This window comes from Pseudorasbora parva, chromosome 17 (assembly GCF_024679245.1).
Source record: "Pseudorasbora parva isolate DD20220531a chromosome 17, ASM2467924v1, whole genome shotgun sequence".
In the NCBI taxonomy this organism is placed as follows: domain Eukaryota; kingdom Metazoa; phylum Chordata; class Actinopteri; order Cypriniformes; family Gobionidae; genus Pseudorasbora; species Pseudorasbora parva.
Window position 1 is genome coordinate 7,234,507 of NC_090188.1, and position 17,000 is coordinate 7,251,506.

General features: G+C 39.6%; 1 protein-coding gene across 5 annotated transcripts in view; it reads left to right on the forward strand.

Annotated features, from left to right (window-relative positions):
• Window positions 1–17,000, forward strand: part of LOC137044850 (MAM domain-containing glycosylphosphatidylinositol anchor protein 1) — a 332,623-nt gene that overhangs the window by 251,477 nt on the left and 64,146 nt on the right. The window lies entirely within an intron of this gene.

A 17,000-nucleotide genomic window follows, 5' to 3' on the forward strand; every position in this document is an offset into this window, starting at 1 on the left:
ATTGGGTCTGTATTTCATCCCTCCTGGGAATTTAAAAAAATAAATAACAGGTCATACACCCTATGGTGGTCAAACAGGTCCCCACCAGCTTGTAGTCTATCTGATAAACAGCCAGCTTGGATTCAAATAGAGAGTTGTTAGACGCCATTCTGAGGTTATGTTTCTGCTCTGTGTCATTGATGTAGTAAATTGGCCTTTAGGGTTGACCTTGCAGGCTGCTTTGGACACAATATTGGTGTTAGCACAAATAAATTGTGAATTGAAGTTGCATATTTATAGCATGCATGGACCTATTGTTTAGTAGCTTGAGTTCACCTCAACAGAGCTGAATCTGTCCTCATTGTGTCCATCGAACTCAACTTTGCCAGATGGGATTGCATACTCACTTATAGCTAATTTTATTCCACACCCATGCAGCAATAATTCACATGGTTCTTGCCTTTTGACCTTCATGCCTGAGTCAGCAGTGTGTGTCGGCATGAATATCTGCTTTGTTCATTATATACATGGTTTAGTGGAGCATTGTCCAAATACAGTCTCGATAATTTGCTAAAAAATGAAAATATGTTCCAGTTTCGGCTGTGAGGCTCGCTGAGTGAAAAGGTAGTATACTGAAAAAGGAATGCTGTTTCTTGCTCATTTAGAGATACTTTTATTCTAGATTTTGTTTATCTAAGTGCTAGTAGCTAGTTAGGAAAAAGCTTAGCTGGAAAAATTAGCAAATGCAAGTAAAAAAACAAACTTGTCTTTAACTAAGAAAATATCTGAGTGCAGTGTAAAACACAACACACATACAGATGCATTATCTGAAAACAAGCCATAGTATCTTATGCTGTGCTACTTCTTAAGTAAATTGATTTTGTTATAAGCATTTTTGGATATTTTCATTGGAAAACAGGTCAAAGCAGTTATGTTCCCTTTAAGATATAATACTTTCTTTTGGCCAAAAAGTTGCCTCTCAGGTATCCTTTATAAAGAAAATGTTCCCATAATGCATTGCAACAAGCTGAGTGAAAGATAAAATCTTAATCTTAATCTTAATAAAATCTTGTATAAGCCTGACAAGCCAGACCCACATCAAGATGTTTGGTCTGGAAACTCACCATTGACAGGGCTCAATCCGAGGGGCGGGATAAACGGTTGTCTTTCAAACTCCCTCTGCATGCAATTGGATAGCGCTACACCCAACCAGGGCTATGAAAAAGGTGGAGCGGAGCTAGTTGATAGATTAAATTTTCGCTGTATCCGGTCGGCAAAACTCTGAACACATCTTCCTTTCTTACAAATGACTTCAGTGTAGTTCTGTTCTTTTCTTAAAGAAAAGCTTAACTCCAAGTCTTCCAGAGTCGTGGCCAAAGCTGATTTGAAAGACCGGCGTTCGCCAGATTTTGTGTTTACTAGAAGTGTAACCCCTACTGCTCGGACCGGGACTCGAACCCGGGTCCGCCGGCATGAGAGTCGGACGCTCTAACAAGGAGGCAACCTCTAACGTCAGTCGCTAGAGCGTCTCTTGAGGTCAGAGGAGTGAGGTTTACTCGCACAGCAACTTCTACTAGCTGGCCTCCGTTACACTCACCCCCCTAAACCTCACTCCCACCCGGGTCACGGCACCAATGTAACCCCTACTGTTCGGACCGGGACTCAAACCCAGGTCTGCCGGCATGGGAGTCGGACGCTCTAACAAGGAGGCTAAAGGCTGCAACCTCTAGCGTCAGTCGCTAGAGCGTCTCTTGAGGTCAGAGGAGTGAGGTTTACTCGCACAGCAACTTCTACTAGCTGGCCTCCGTTACACTCACCCCCCTAAACCTCACTCCCACCCGGGTCACGGCACCAATGTAACCCCTACTGCACGGACCGGGACTCGAACCCGGGTCCGCCGGCATGAGAGTCGGACGCTCTAACAAGGAGGCTAAAGGCTGCAACCTCTAACGTCAGTCGCTAGAGCGTCTCTTGAGGTCAGAGGAGTGAGGTTTACTCGCACAGCAACTTCTACTAGCTGGCCTCCGTTACAGAAGCATGCAACTCTGTTGTGTTAATCCCACCCACCAACTCAATACACGATGTGATTGGCCTGACCAGAGTTTGGCGTTTACTGCTCAGAAATCTATTGAGAGATGCTAGACGACACTCATGGCAGATTAGATTTGCTGCCGCTAGGGTGTGTCTAGATTTCCAGGTTAAAAATCTATCGTTTGAAACTGAAATTAATTGGGGAAAAATACAATACAAATGTGTGTGTTCTGTTTTCATGCTTATTGAAACATGCTTACACACATCCTATTGCAGCTCACTCACAGTGTTCACATTTAGACAGTTGATAACGTCCGGACCAAAAGAAAAAGAAAATTATTCATTTAGTCCTGTTTCACACTGTCACTTTTAACACAAAACCTAAAAAGGCTTTTATGACATGTAGTTTGTAAAGGGACTTACCTCACATCCAAACAATACTGTGTGCTGGACTAAATGTGCTCAATTGTGTTTGCGTCGCCTGGTACTTTCTACGAGCTGAGAACTCACAAAGAGCTTATAAAATTTGTGAAGGAGTCAGAACAGCGGCAAGAAATCCTCCATTACACACACAAATCTCATATCATACACCCTATATCATAAAGGGAATGGGAGATGAGACTCTGTTAGGTTTATTGCACGTTATGCTCATGTAACACACCCATGACTCATTAAGAGACTAGGGTCAAACCCTTTTAGACCATGAGCCGGGCAAAATTGGATTTGGACACACCCTAAGTGCACTTGCACTGTGCGCTTAAGACCATGCACTTAGAGTTAAAATAAGGCCCTATGTTTCTGACCTCTGTAATGAACTGGAGATGGGCAAAGTAATTCATTTGAAGAGAAGAAAGAGGTATTCATTTAGGTGTCTTAGGTCCGTGTTCCATTCATATTTCAGTCAAACCTCACCAAAATATGTTTGGATGTGAAGGCTGGGTCTTGGTCCACTTGTTTTGTGCGCAGCAGCGTTCACACTGCCACCTTCTCTCATGTTGATTAAATAAACTTTATCTTTGAAGCATTCACAAGGATTACCTGCATTCCGGTTTAAATCTGTCCATTCTGTGCAACGAACAAACACCTTAACATCTCTGGATGACCCCGGCGGCAGACCCCGGCGGGGAGCGTGCTGTCAGCGTATAGATGCTTCCTCACTACAGAAACCGCTTCATCAGATTTTTGGATTCCGACGTCCTAATAATCTATTCATAGAAACCTAGCCCAGAGGGGGGCGGCAGGAACGGAAGAGCATCGATGAATTATGGAAGGAGGCAGGAATCAAAGCGAACGGGGAGGGGGAGATTAGCCACTTGTCTTTGTGTGCATGAATAGCTAATCTTCCCCTCTTTAAAACCTTACCTTAAGTAAGAGTCTACAGGGACCAATGAATTAACATCCTGACTGCAGCAAGCATGCATTAACTTTTATGACTGTGTGTGTGTGTGTGGTGGTGGTGGAGCATGAGACAGATTATAGATGAGTTTCTCAGTAGACTCAGTTGAGTATATGTGCATATTTGATCATAGTAGAATAACAATGAATGTCTGTGTGTGAATAGTATAAAATAGTTCATTCTTTGCGTGTGTGTGTGTCTATACATTCAAGATTGTGCGTTTGCAGGTTTGTCTGTGTATGAATTTGTCCAAGGTGTGAATGCGCTATGCTGCTTTGCTTTGGTAATGTTCATAAATGTTTTATAGGTGTTGCTCTGAGAAATGTAGACAAGAAAGGGAAGAGAGATGGGGGAGGTGGGGAGGTGGTGGGGTGGGGGGTAATGAACTTAAGAAAGCAGTGCCATTGTTTGTCACAGAGAACAAGAGCATTCAATTTAGAGTGTTTAGTCTCTAACTATTAACATTTCTCTGTACTCATCTAGTATTGGAAATATGATGAGATCTCTGCTTGAGACCGGTCTTAAGGCCAGTTTTTGAAGGTCTTTTCTTGGTCTCGATCTTAGAGGACTCAGGATTTTATCTCAAGACCAGTCAAGACCACAACTGCAAGAATATCACTAAATTGCTGATATATTGTCTGATGTAACATCATTAAAGGACAACTCCGGTGAGAAATGAACCTAGGTGTAATTAAAAGATGGTTGCTGTGGTGGGACAAGCAGCGGGGCGAGGGACCGCGAGAGCGGGCCGGTGATGAGTGTTAACGAGTGCCAGCTGCATGACACACCGGTCTCGTCTCACGGCCATGTGACGGGAGCATAAAAGGAGGAGCAAGGGCTGCGGAAGACGAGAGAGGACCAGGCCTGGATTGATGTTATGTTTTGTTTTACGTGTTTTTATGTGTTTGTGGGCAGTCGTCCGCGAGGGGCTGCCCACGTTTTATTTTGTGTGTTTGTGGGCAGTCGTCCACGAGGGGCTGCCTGAGGTTTTACTTTCGTTTTGTGTATTTCTTTGTATATTAAAGTTTGTTGAACGTTCGCCGGTTTCCGCCTCCTTCCTTCCCATCTATGAACTTCGTTACAGTTACCGAGTAGATCGTTCTCTGAGATGCGTTTTCATGAAAATCGAATGTAAAGAGTTTTATCTCTAAAAACAGATTAGCTTATAACACTAGTCTATGGGGCACAGAATAAGTCAAATTAAATCGCTAGTTAATACCACTAACAAGGCTCAAAATAGCCTCACACTAACACGGTAGCATAATGAGGGTCCCTACATGCAAACCAAAGCATTGAGAACTTAGTAAGTGTACAAACAGTTTAATAAGAAGATACTTTATAAAGACAGTGGATTACGCGTTTATGGTCAGGTGCCATCTTGGAAAACAGTCTCGATTAGTCGAGCGACGAACGCTGTGCTAAGTGAGCTGGTCGATAGGAATTAAGTTTGTGAAATGTAATAACATGGACATTTTTATTTTTATTTATTTATTTTCTCTGTTGCGTTCAGTGCTTTCTTCCGGAAACAACTGACCATATGAGATTCCAAGTCAAAGTTCATCACTTAGCAGAGCTCTCGTCGCTCGACTCGTCGAGACTGTTTTCCAAGATGGCGTCTGACCGTAACCGCGTAATCCACTGTCTTTATAAAGTATCTTCTTATTAAACTGTTTGTACACTTACAAAGTTCTCAATGCTTCGGTTTGCATGTAGGGACCCTCATTATGCTACCGTGTTAGTGTGAGGCTATTTTGAGCCTTGTTAGTGGTATTAACTAGCGATTTAATTTCACTACCCTGTGCCCCATAGACTAGCATTATAAGCTAATCTGTTTTTAGAGATAAAACTCTGTACATTTGATTTTCATGAAAATGCATCCCAGAGAACGATCTAGTCTGTAACCATCTGTTAATTACACCTAGGTTCATTTCTCACCGGAGTTGTCCTTTAATGTGATTTGATGTAAAACTTACTGCTTAAAATGCAATCAATAACTTATTTGTAATGTGATTTATTTTGTTACAAAAGCAATGCAGCATTTCCTCAAAAATGCCCAAAATGTATATAAATAATTATTTAAAATTATTATTATTATATTGATAACAATAATAACAAAAGAATACAGTTAGAGTATTTAAATATTTTGTCTTAAATTTAATAACTCTAAATAGTTAGTAATTATTTAAAAATAAAACGATATACATTTTAGTTAACTTAGAACTTATTTTAGTTAACTTAGATCATATTTTTCTATTATTTGTAAAAAAAAAAGAAGAAAAAAAAGTTTTTTTCTTCAAGAAAACAATGAGTTTTTGTGTATTTGTCAGATTTTTATTTCCTTTTTGCTTCTTGCTTCCTCTGAGAAAACGCTTTGCTAAATGTACATTGTACAATCTCTCTCTTCCTTTCTTTAAGCGTTTTTCTTTAGCGCTTTCATATAACAGGTGCACAGAGCGCTTTCATTTCCTCTGAACTTTCCAAAAGAAGAACGTTCACTCGTTTCTGAAATGAGTGCTGTGTTTTCAGAGACCAGAGGAAACGCCAAGCCTAATTTCTAAAGCCGCGCCGCTTGTTTACCAGTGTGGAAACAGAATCCCTCTAGAATAAACTTGCGCTGACAGAGTAAATGAGGAACATTCATTACAGATTATTATTTTGAGCGAATTTTTCGCAGTTCTTTTTTTTAACCATCAAACTGATGTTAAAAAGCTAAACTCCGTATTTAGACATTGTTCTAAATTTGCTGACAAATGACAAAGCTAGTTTCATCCTTTAAGCAAACTCTGTGCCATATGTTACACAGCCACCAGAGACTCAAACAGCTGTCTGCATCCGAACCCGTGCACCAGTGACAGACCTCAGATCAGTGTGGTGAACCACCTCAGGAGAGAGAGAGAGAGAGCGAGAGAGCGAGAGAGCGAGAGAGCGAGAGAGCGAGAGAGCGAGAGAGCGAGAGAGCGAGAGAGCGAGAGAGAGAGAGAGAGAGAGAGAGAGAGAGAGAGAGAGAGAGCGAGAGAGCGAGAGAGAGCTTGAATGCATTTACACATCTTTATTGGGTCGTACCTGCAGGGGGAATCCTGCGGCCAGAGAAGTGTGGTTCACAGGCCTCTGCTCACACCTCGCACACTTGTGATATTACAAGAGGGTGAGATCTTACAGCTGTGTGCGTGTGTGTGTGTGTTTAGTGCATGAAGCCCTATGCGATGCGACTTAAAGCTGCTCGATTTTGCTAGTTCTTCATCCTTTAATGATTCAGTATGTACCATATTCCTGAAGAAAAGCGATCAAGACCCAGACCTAGAAGCGTTTAGGCCCACAACCATTTTAATGAACTGAGAACTGATTTTTTGCAACATTCAGGCGAAATAGCTGGTCAGAGTCATGGATTTATTGTGAATTCTCCATAATGGTGAAGATACTTTGCAGACTTATTGAGGTGCCCTTACAATTATAGTGTTCTGACAGGGACACATAGTTCGACGTGTTCTTATTTTCACACATTCATGGCAAAAAGTTTATAGCAAATTTGCAGGAAGCAGGTGCACAGTACATTGTAATACTAATAAGGCCCCAGCGCCGATGGTGTGAGGATCCTATTGGAATTGCTCGGCCTATTATTCTTCTCAGAAATGAATCACATTTCTGAGGGGCTAAACATTTTCGAAAACTGAATATATAGGTTTCAGAATTAGGCGTGGCAAAATGGCTCGATAGCGCCACCTACAAAATGTAACATATGAGTAGGAAATTCGGTAGACACATGTCCAACAGCCCAAGACCTACAAAAAAGTCACTGGGAGCAAACTCTGAAACCCCAACAGGAAATGAGATATTTAGAATTTTCTCTGCCAATTTTTTGTCATTTCCAGGCGTCGTACTTAAACAAGTCCCAAACATGCTAGAAATCATGCAACACCCGGCTAAGTGCTATATTATGCGATGAATGCCATGAAACAGGAAGTTGTAACTCAGACATACAAAGTCCAATCTGCCCTAAACTTGACTTTTGATAAGAGTCCTGACCTTAAGACATTTACATGGCAATATTTGTTTATGTTTTAAGCGCCACCTTCTGGCAGCAGGAAGTGTGGCACGGTGAAGTGACTGCCATATTTCTCCTATATTTGACCACCAGGTGGCGGTGCAAGGGCTCTTTCATCACTGCTTGCAGCTTTAATGTTTAATTGTTTTGGTTTAACAGTTTTTGTTCCATATTAGAAATGTAGTGTACAGCATGTGATTTTAACTTAACTATGTGAACTAATACATTTGTACTATTTCTATAAAAATGGTGTAAAAATTAGTGCTGTCAAAATTAACACGTTAATGCATGTCATACATTTTTCCAGTTAAATGCATTTAAAATAGGCTATTTAACGCAGCATCCGTTTTTTTTTCTGTCATCTTTTGGCTAGAGTGACATTATATGATCACACTCTTATCAGGGCTGTCACTTTTTATTAGAATATTAAAATATTAATATTCGAATATGCATTCGAACATGACGTGAAATATCCGTAATCTAACTATAAATAAACTATCCAGTTTTTAAAGTGCCATGTAGCGCAATTTGTTACAGTCAGATGCGTATACATGGAGCACTGTAATTGGTTTAAAAGTCCAATCTGAATGAAGATGCTCCATATAAACACCTCAATCGTAATCAAAATGCCCAAACTGAATGAAATTGTAATTTTTTTTTAGATGGGTGGGATAAATCTTTTCATGAATTGATCAAACGAAACATTTTAGCGGATTACTTTTGAGTGTGCTTCCTTATATGACATACACAGCTCGCCTTCACCACTGAAGAGCGCGCGCCGCAATCACATGCACCGAACATGTTGACAAGAGAGGAAAGTACATTTTTCTGAGAGATAAACGTTTTATTTCGTAAGAGGTTATGAAGATAATGTTGGCATAATGACACTGTCCCTAAACCCATGTAAGCAAACAATCAACTACTTCCACTGCGCCTGACATTAGAATAAATTTTTTCTGAGATGATTATTACACTTTACAACAAATAAATAGCTTTTAAAAAAACTGTATTAGTCCTGGTGGCCGTTGAGAGTTGCTATGGCATCAGTAAACAAATTCCAGCTGCTGGAGAGGACGGCCTCAACATCTGATGCGGTAGACAAACTGAAAGCTGTGATGATTGCATAGTGGCACTTTATATCGATTTAGTTGATAACCAGATGTTTCAAACATTAAGTTAAAGGGTTACTTCAGCGATTAGCATATGGCTTTGTATCAGTAGAAACCCTGGAGTATAATCAAATGATTGTGCTTTCCCCCCTCATATCCCCCTGAGACAAGAGATTTATGCATTTTATTTCTGGAAAAATTCCTCCTATGACGCAAATTGACGATATTTGCATCCTAGCAGGAATGTTTGGGCAAAGGCTAAAGACTACAGCCAGCAGAGGGAGCCATTTCCGCATGTTTTGAACTCGCACATGGGGGATGGAGATCACACTCAGAGCTCAGCTCGCAGCTACAGGCACTCATTTAAACGGAGCTATGGTGAGCAATGGTAAGTCTTTTAACTTCTCAAATTAATTTCTATGAAAGTTAAGCTTGCAAAGGCATGAACTGAAACGCGCCAGACTGAACTCGCGTTGTGAATGTATGCCGCGATGTAGTCGCGATTACCTCAGCTCTCATCAGGAGAGCTCATTCAGCTCATTTATCTCACTCCTGCAGTTAGTGCTCAGTGCTGTGATACTCGCGCGGTGACTCACTCATTATATTAAACAGACACGTTCAGTTTTTAATTGTAGTGTCTTCTCCAACTCAGTCACAGTAATCCAGTAGGTTTGGGAATGGCCTCACAGGGCAGCAAAGCTTTCTGGGAATTGAAGTCTTTCATCCCCATGAGACAAAAATAAATTTTCCGCCTTTTCTCAGTCTAGAAATCACCAAATTCAAAAATAATTTAACATTTCTACTACATTGATGACCCAGTTTGAATACAGATTCATCTTCCCAGCGCTGAAGTACCCTGAGTCCTGTTTATATATATATATATATATATATATATATATATATATATATATATATATATATATATATATATATATATATATATATATATATATATATATATATAAAACTAATGTTAGGTGTGATCAATCACAATTAATTACAGAAAAATGTGTGATTAATTATTTTTCCACTGTCCACAGTTAATTCACACATATAGACAACATATTTTTTATGATATGTGTATAGCCATGTAAATAGTTCCTGTCAAGAATGTACTTTTTCTTTAAAAAACAAAACAAAACCAAAAAACACGTTTGAACAACTGTGTTTTGAAAAAAAAAAAAAACAGTTCCCTTCATAAATGTTATAAAAGAAGTTAAATTAATATAGTAATTACATTTTTTGAAATTCACCCTTCTGACATAATACGAATACAAGCACGCACACACACATCTGTCTTTATCTTTCAAATGCATTTCAGATATCAAATGTTTGCTCTTCAGACAGATTTATCTGTCCCCCGTGGCGTCTTTAGAGGGAGATTACAGTTGATAGGAGAGAATGAGAGACGGGGTGAGGTTTATATTTACTCAACATGCCACCACAGGCTTGCTGCAGGTCAAAATGTGACAAACCAAATTATGTCTGACCTTTCACCCCACGACATGCAGTGACACTATAGTTTGTTATGACCAGGTCTTTCTCAATGTAATGATACTGGTGTTGTTGGCACGCATTTCTTATTTATAGTAGTAGTAGTAGTAGTAAATTATGAGGGGAAATATATATAAAATAAGTTGCAGTAGCCCCTGGTGTCTTGTAATAGATGTGTGACTGATGTCGATGACAGGAAGTACTGATGCATTACCTGGTCTATGGGAACAAACAGAGAAGAACAAATAACTGAATGAAAAAAGACATTCTGAGGTGAAAGATTGTGGGATGTAGAAAACACAGGGGTGTGTGTGCAGGTTTAGCTATTCATATAAGGGCTAAATGTCCTCACTAATATTGTGAAATATAACCGTGAAAAAATGTGGCTAAATTGTGCTGAATAACTTTATTAGCTTTAAGGATTAATCTCAATTTAGTTTATACACATACGTTTGCTTGAAAGAATGAAGTTGTAATAAAGAAAAAATATATCATTAAGTAAGGGTTAATGTACACCCAGCCGGTTGTTATCGCAGAATAAACCCCGACAGAGTGATCAGGATCCCGACGTGAAGCAGAGGTGTCTTGCATCACTCTGTCAGAGTTGATTCTGCGATGACAACCGGCTGGGTGTACATTAACCCGCTTATTACATGTCTAACATTTACTTGTCTCAAGCAAATTAGACACAAAATATTGCCTTGAGTTTATGTATTTTATTAGCTCTTGCACATAGCTTCCGTGAAGAAAAACAGTTCCAAACTTCTTTAAGTCTTTATATTTGTTTTGTTTTTACCATATATGTTTTAATTAATGCTAAAAAGGCATAGTTCACGCATAAATTAAAATTAGCCCATGATTCACTCACCCTCACGTCATCTAGGTGTATGTATTCTTCTTTCAGATGAATAAAATCAAAGTCATATTTAAATAGTCCTGGCTAATCCAAGCTTTGGCATTAGTTGTAGCTCTGCTTTTGAAATCCATATCAAAATGCATCTGTCTGTCAAATAACATGCTCCACACGGCTCTGGAGGCTTCTGAAGCGAATCGCTGTGTTTATGTAAGAAAAATGTGGGTGAGGGTGATTAAATCATGAGTTAAACACCTTGAAGTCTTATTCCATTGTAACCTGTGGTGGTTAAGTGTTTCAGTCACACGATGGCACCAGACAGTCGACGACAGCGGAGTGAAACGTTAAGCATTGAAGTAGTACCGGTCAAGATAACTCATAGTACCCGGATGAGCGGTGTGTTATTCAGTTTTGGCAGTGGTTATCTGGGAATAACATACAGCTGGAATGTGTGCTTTACCAATCAGAATCAAGTATTTCACCATGTAATAATTGCACTTAGGGCACGTCCGAATCCACTTTTGCTAATGACGGGTTATATGGTCGGCGTGCCAGATGAAAAAAGCCAGCTGCGCTTGCACCATGGCGGATTCGCTGTTTACATGGCGGAATTTGCGAGCGGAATGACTTAACACTTCTCCAAAGAGGAATCCTTTTATTTTTAATATTTTAAAATGTTTGTGTGATGCTGTGAGTCCCTGTGTGTGTAATAAGCAGAGTGTATGTGCGTTGTGGACCCACCTATAGGTGCATATTACTATCGTGCCCTTTACATGACACAAAACACACTTTTGACCAGGTTTTTGTTGGTCAATGACACAGTTGTTTTCAGTTACTCAAAATAGCAATGCACCAAAAATGTGCCTGAACACACCTTGTTTTAATGTTAATCTTTAATGTTAATCAGACCCGGGACCCGAAGTAATAGATTGGGACCCAAACCAAATCCGACCGATCATTTAAAATATACGGGTCTCGGGGGCTTCTTTAAACACTGTGGCACTGGACATGAAAATGATAACTGCGTTGGGCTGAAACTAGTAAAAAACACACTTAAGTCACACCTGGTGTTATATTTTGCTGGGTGTAAGATAGGGCCCTATGACTAAGGGTGTGTTCACACTTAACATGTTTGATTCGATTAGACCCTGGTGCGATTGCGTCTTCGAATTAAATATGAACACAACACTGTCCAAAGACATGTAAATGATCCAAAACAGGAAGGCCTAAAAAGGACTGAATGCTCCAGCATGCCTGTTTTTTCTCTTCATAGTCGTGACGTTGCCCAACACGTCTCCTCACAGCAGATCTGGGTTTGTGTGTGTGACGGAGGGATTTCTTTTGACTCCTTTACACATTTTATAAGCTCTTCACGAGTTCTCAGCTGGTCAGAATACCATCATTTGCAGTTAACCCAGCACACAGCATAGTTTTGGATGTCCGGTAAGTTCTGTCACAAAATCAGGTTGCAAACATATCTCTATGGCTTTGGGTTCAGTGTTAAAATGCCAATGTGAATGCCAAGCGGACCAAGACTAAAGGTTTTTGTTTTGTTTTGTTTTTTGGATCTAGACCAAATGAACCAAGCGAACTGCAAGTGTGAACACATCCTAAATCTCCATTATGGTAATTATGGTAGGCATTTCATTTAATTAGCTGAGATAAAAAAATGTAAATAATGTTTCAGTCCTTTTGATTCGAACTTAATTAGAATAAATGCTCACTGAGTGTTACTGTAAGTTAGTAAATATAGTCATTGTAAAGTTAGTAATTTTGTGGATTGATGCGAACATGATTGGAGGATGTTTAATCAACAGGATAATCAGTCCCCGTCATATGACTTTTTACCTGTATTTTTGCATCAAATATGATTTAATATCAGTTATTCTCTCATCTTGTGTTAAGCACTGCCACCCTTACTTCCTTCCTTGGAGAAAACGACTTCCCTGTGCGTGCGTGCGTGCGTGCGTGCGTGCGTGCGTGCGTGCGTGCGTGCGTGCGTGCGTGCGTGCGTGCGTGCGTGCGTGTGTGTGTGTGTGTGTGTGTGTGTTTATGTGTGTGGTAATTTAGATGAAGGGAGATACACAGAAAATTCCTGTTAACAGAGAAGAGCAGCCAAGCAGAGACAATTTATCTGTGACTTTTACAAGGCACACGTTTGTGTGTGTGAACGTGTGTTAGATACGGCTGTTAAGTCTTGGCATGCATTGTGTAGGCTCAAGTGGGTTTAGTGTTCGACGTGGCAGCACACCACTCCATGTTGCCGTGGTGAATGGCCCAGTAACAGGTTTACGGTGGCACTTAATTAGACAGATAACAAATGTGTTTGACCTCACTCGCCAGGTTAACATCACAGCTATGCTTCTACTTCCTACCTGGAAAAGGGGGAACAAAGGATGAATAAGAAGCTTCTCACACACTTATTTATGTGTGTCGCGTTTGGAGGGAATGCCGGCGGGTTTACCTTCTGCCTGGGTCTCCATGCGGAGCTGAAGATAATTTCTCATTCCATTGTGCACTGTTTCCATGGGACTGCTGGGACTCCATGGGACTGCTGCCATGTTTCCCATAATTCCACATGGAAAAAAGCCTTGGCTGGTGCAGTGCCGTCGGCCCTGTGATTACCACTCATCCTCTGGGAGAGAGAGCTGACCTGGAACAGCTCAGTGCTCATTTATTTCATCTAATAAGATACAGCTAATAGTTTTTGTGGCACGAAATGGAACTGCAGACTGTTTGATTGAAGAAATCATAACTCAATATGCCAAGTCCTGCCTTATGTTTAAAAATTATATTTTCAGATATGTTTTTAAATCTATTTTATAATATACAAAAATGACCAAAATATATTGCTAAATTTTTAGGTTTTGAAATGGATTCACTTTTATATTAGGTACATTTTCCTTACTTATGTCCTCATATTTTTGACCAAGCAGTCGTGGTCAAAAGTTTACATACACCTTCCAAAATCAGCAATTAGTTTATTATTAACTAAATCAAAACAAAATGTATCATACAAAATGATGGGATCATACAAAATGTATTTTATTATTTATTTAGTACCATCCATCTTTTCACACCGAGGAGAACTGAGGGATGCATACACAACTGTTACAAAATCTGCAAACATTCACGGATGCTCCAGAAATAAACGTGATGCATTGGGAGTTGGGGGGTTAACTTTTGAACAGGAAGGATATTTTGTTTAAATATCATATTTTTTCATTAAATACTGTCCTTCAGAATCTACATAAAATATTTAAATTTTTCCAATATATTTTTGGTTCAAGAGTTTGCATTGCATTAACTGATAGGTCCCTATTTTAACAATCTAAGCACATGCCACAAGTCTGAATCCACTTTTGCTAGTTTAATGACGGGAAAAAACGGTTAGCATGCCTGACGCATGGTCTAAAAGGGTTGTCCCTAGTCTCTTACACCCTGACTCATCATGGGTGTGTTTTGGGTGTATTGGCAATAAACCAGTCTCATCTCCCATTCCCTTTAAAAGCCAGTTGCGCTTGCACCATAGCGGATTCGCTATTTACATGGCGGAATTTGCGAGTGGAAAGACAGAACACTGCTCCAGAGAGAAACCATTTTATTTTTAATATTTGGCATGTTTGTGTGCTACTGTGGGCCCCTGTGTGTGTAATAAGCAAAGTGTGCGTGTGTTGTGCTCCCGCTTATAGGTGCGTATTACTAGCGCGCCTTTCAAATAATACAAACAATACTGCGCTATTGACTTTGCTAGTCAATAGCGCAAAGGTTTTTGTTGGTCGGTTTAAGTTTCTCAAAATAGCAACATGCAAACAATGCACCTTGTTTTTAGCCCAGAACGCCCATGGGTGAACAGATGGACAGCAGTGCATATGCTATTTAAACAGCGCGGCACAGGATGTGAAAATGACAACTGTGTCGGGCTAAAAACACTTGTATAATAGGGCTCCTAATGTTTGAATTTGTATTACACACCTGCAACAGTAAATGCCTTTTTGCAAAGTGAATAAATACATTTAAAGGGAAAATCACAAAGCTTAAGCAAAAAAACAGGCACACAAAAAGTGCTATTGTTTCACTAAAACTTCTTTAGAAATGTCTCAAACCCAGCAGCATTCAGAGGCGTTGTGAGATGTCCCATGGGAAAGCCCAAGTACCTCAAAGTAGCGAATGACAAGTTGATCTGTTTCAGCAAGTGTTCTTAGTCAGCACTACTGTTGTGCCTGAGGAAAGACTTCTAAAGCTTCTTACAGCAGGGTAGCTGGATACCAGCTGACCTTGCACTCAGCAAATCATTGCACTGAGGGCCTTTCTGTGGTTTTGTGGAGGTTAGAGATATACAACACTGTATGTGACACAACAAGTTTCCAGCGTACATGTTCTGTCCTCACTAAAAGTGAAAATGCTTATGAAAGTAAAAAGTCAAATGGTCAGATGAGTGAGTGTCTGCTGCAGTCATTGACTTTGGAGCTTTTTATCTTCCTCTTCCCCTCTACTTTTACTGCTTTTTCATTAAATAGTTACGATCCAAAATAATGCCTGCTCTACTTATAAGACACATGACTATTTGCATTTAATTATTGTTGAGTGATTGTAAAAACAAAACAAAAACGGAAATAATAATAGTGCTATATTTGACAACGGTGTATGCATATGCATATAATGGTTATATGCACTACCATTCAGGTCAATAAGATCTTAGTAATTCAACAATGATGCACAGATGTGACAGAAAATACATTTATAATGCTATATGTACACTGTAAAAAAAATGGCTCCAATTGAAAATCTTCAAGTGACTGATCACATGAAATTCTATGAATTGATGCAATTTAATTAACAGAAATTAAATTCGGCCAACTGAAAAATTTAGATGTGATCATTCACTTGAAGATTTTCAATTGGAGACCTGAATTATTTTTTATTTTTTTACAGTATTGAATTTTCATCAGATTATTTAAAAACAATCAGGGTCTCTTGAGCATCAAATCATCATTTCTGTAGGATCTTGTGACTAAGTAATGATGTAATGATGCAAAAAAAAAAAAAAAAAAAAACGTACATATTTTTGGGAAATAAGAGAATGTTAAATTGTTACATTTCACAGACGCATGCACAAAAAAATTCTTCAAATGAATGCAGCCTTGGTGAGCATATGTGATTCCTTAAAAAGACATTAAAAAGTCTTACTAACCCCAACATTTTGAACTGTAGTGTATGATTTTATATGTTAAAAAAGGTATAGTACTTAAAGGGGTACTTCAGCACTGGAAAGATGAATCTGTATTTAACAGCCGGATCTCACGAAAAATGCATATAAATGTAAGTGTGCAATGTCGTGGAATGTATCCGCCAAAACTCATTTTGGCGTGTATATGATATGCTGTTTTTCGCGTGTAAACAGCGTATCATATGCACGCCAAAATGAGTTTTGGCGGATACATTCCACGACATTGCACACTCGTATTATTTATACGCATTTATGTGTGATCGGGTTGGTATTTAAACTGGGTCCTTATTGTAGTTGAAATGTGAAATTATTTTTGAATTTGGTGCCTTCTAGACTGAGAAAAGACCGAAAATGTATTTTTGTCTCATGGGGATGAAAGACTACAATTCTCAGAATGCTTCGCTGCCCTGTGAGGCCATTCCCAAAGCCACCAACTGGATTACTGTGACTGAGTTTGAGTTAGAGAACAGACACTACAATTAAATACTGAACGTGTCTGTTCAATAGAACGATCGAGTTGCCGTCTGAGTCTCACAGGACTAACGCTGCAGGAGTCAGATTACATTTAACGTCATAAATGAGCTAATGAGCTCTCGTGATGAGAGCTGAGGTAATCGCGACCACATTCGCGGCATACATTCACAACGCGTTTTCAGTCTGGCGCGTTTCAGTTCATGACTTTGGAAGCTTAACTTTCATATAAATTAATTTGAGAAGTTAAAAGACTTACATTGCTTTGCATCCGTTTAAATTAATGCCTGTAGCTGCGACCTGTGCTGTAAGTGTGATCTCCATCCCGCATGTGTGGGTTGAAAACGTGGAAATAGCTCCCTCTGCTGGCTGTAGTCTTTAGCCTCTGGCCAAAC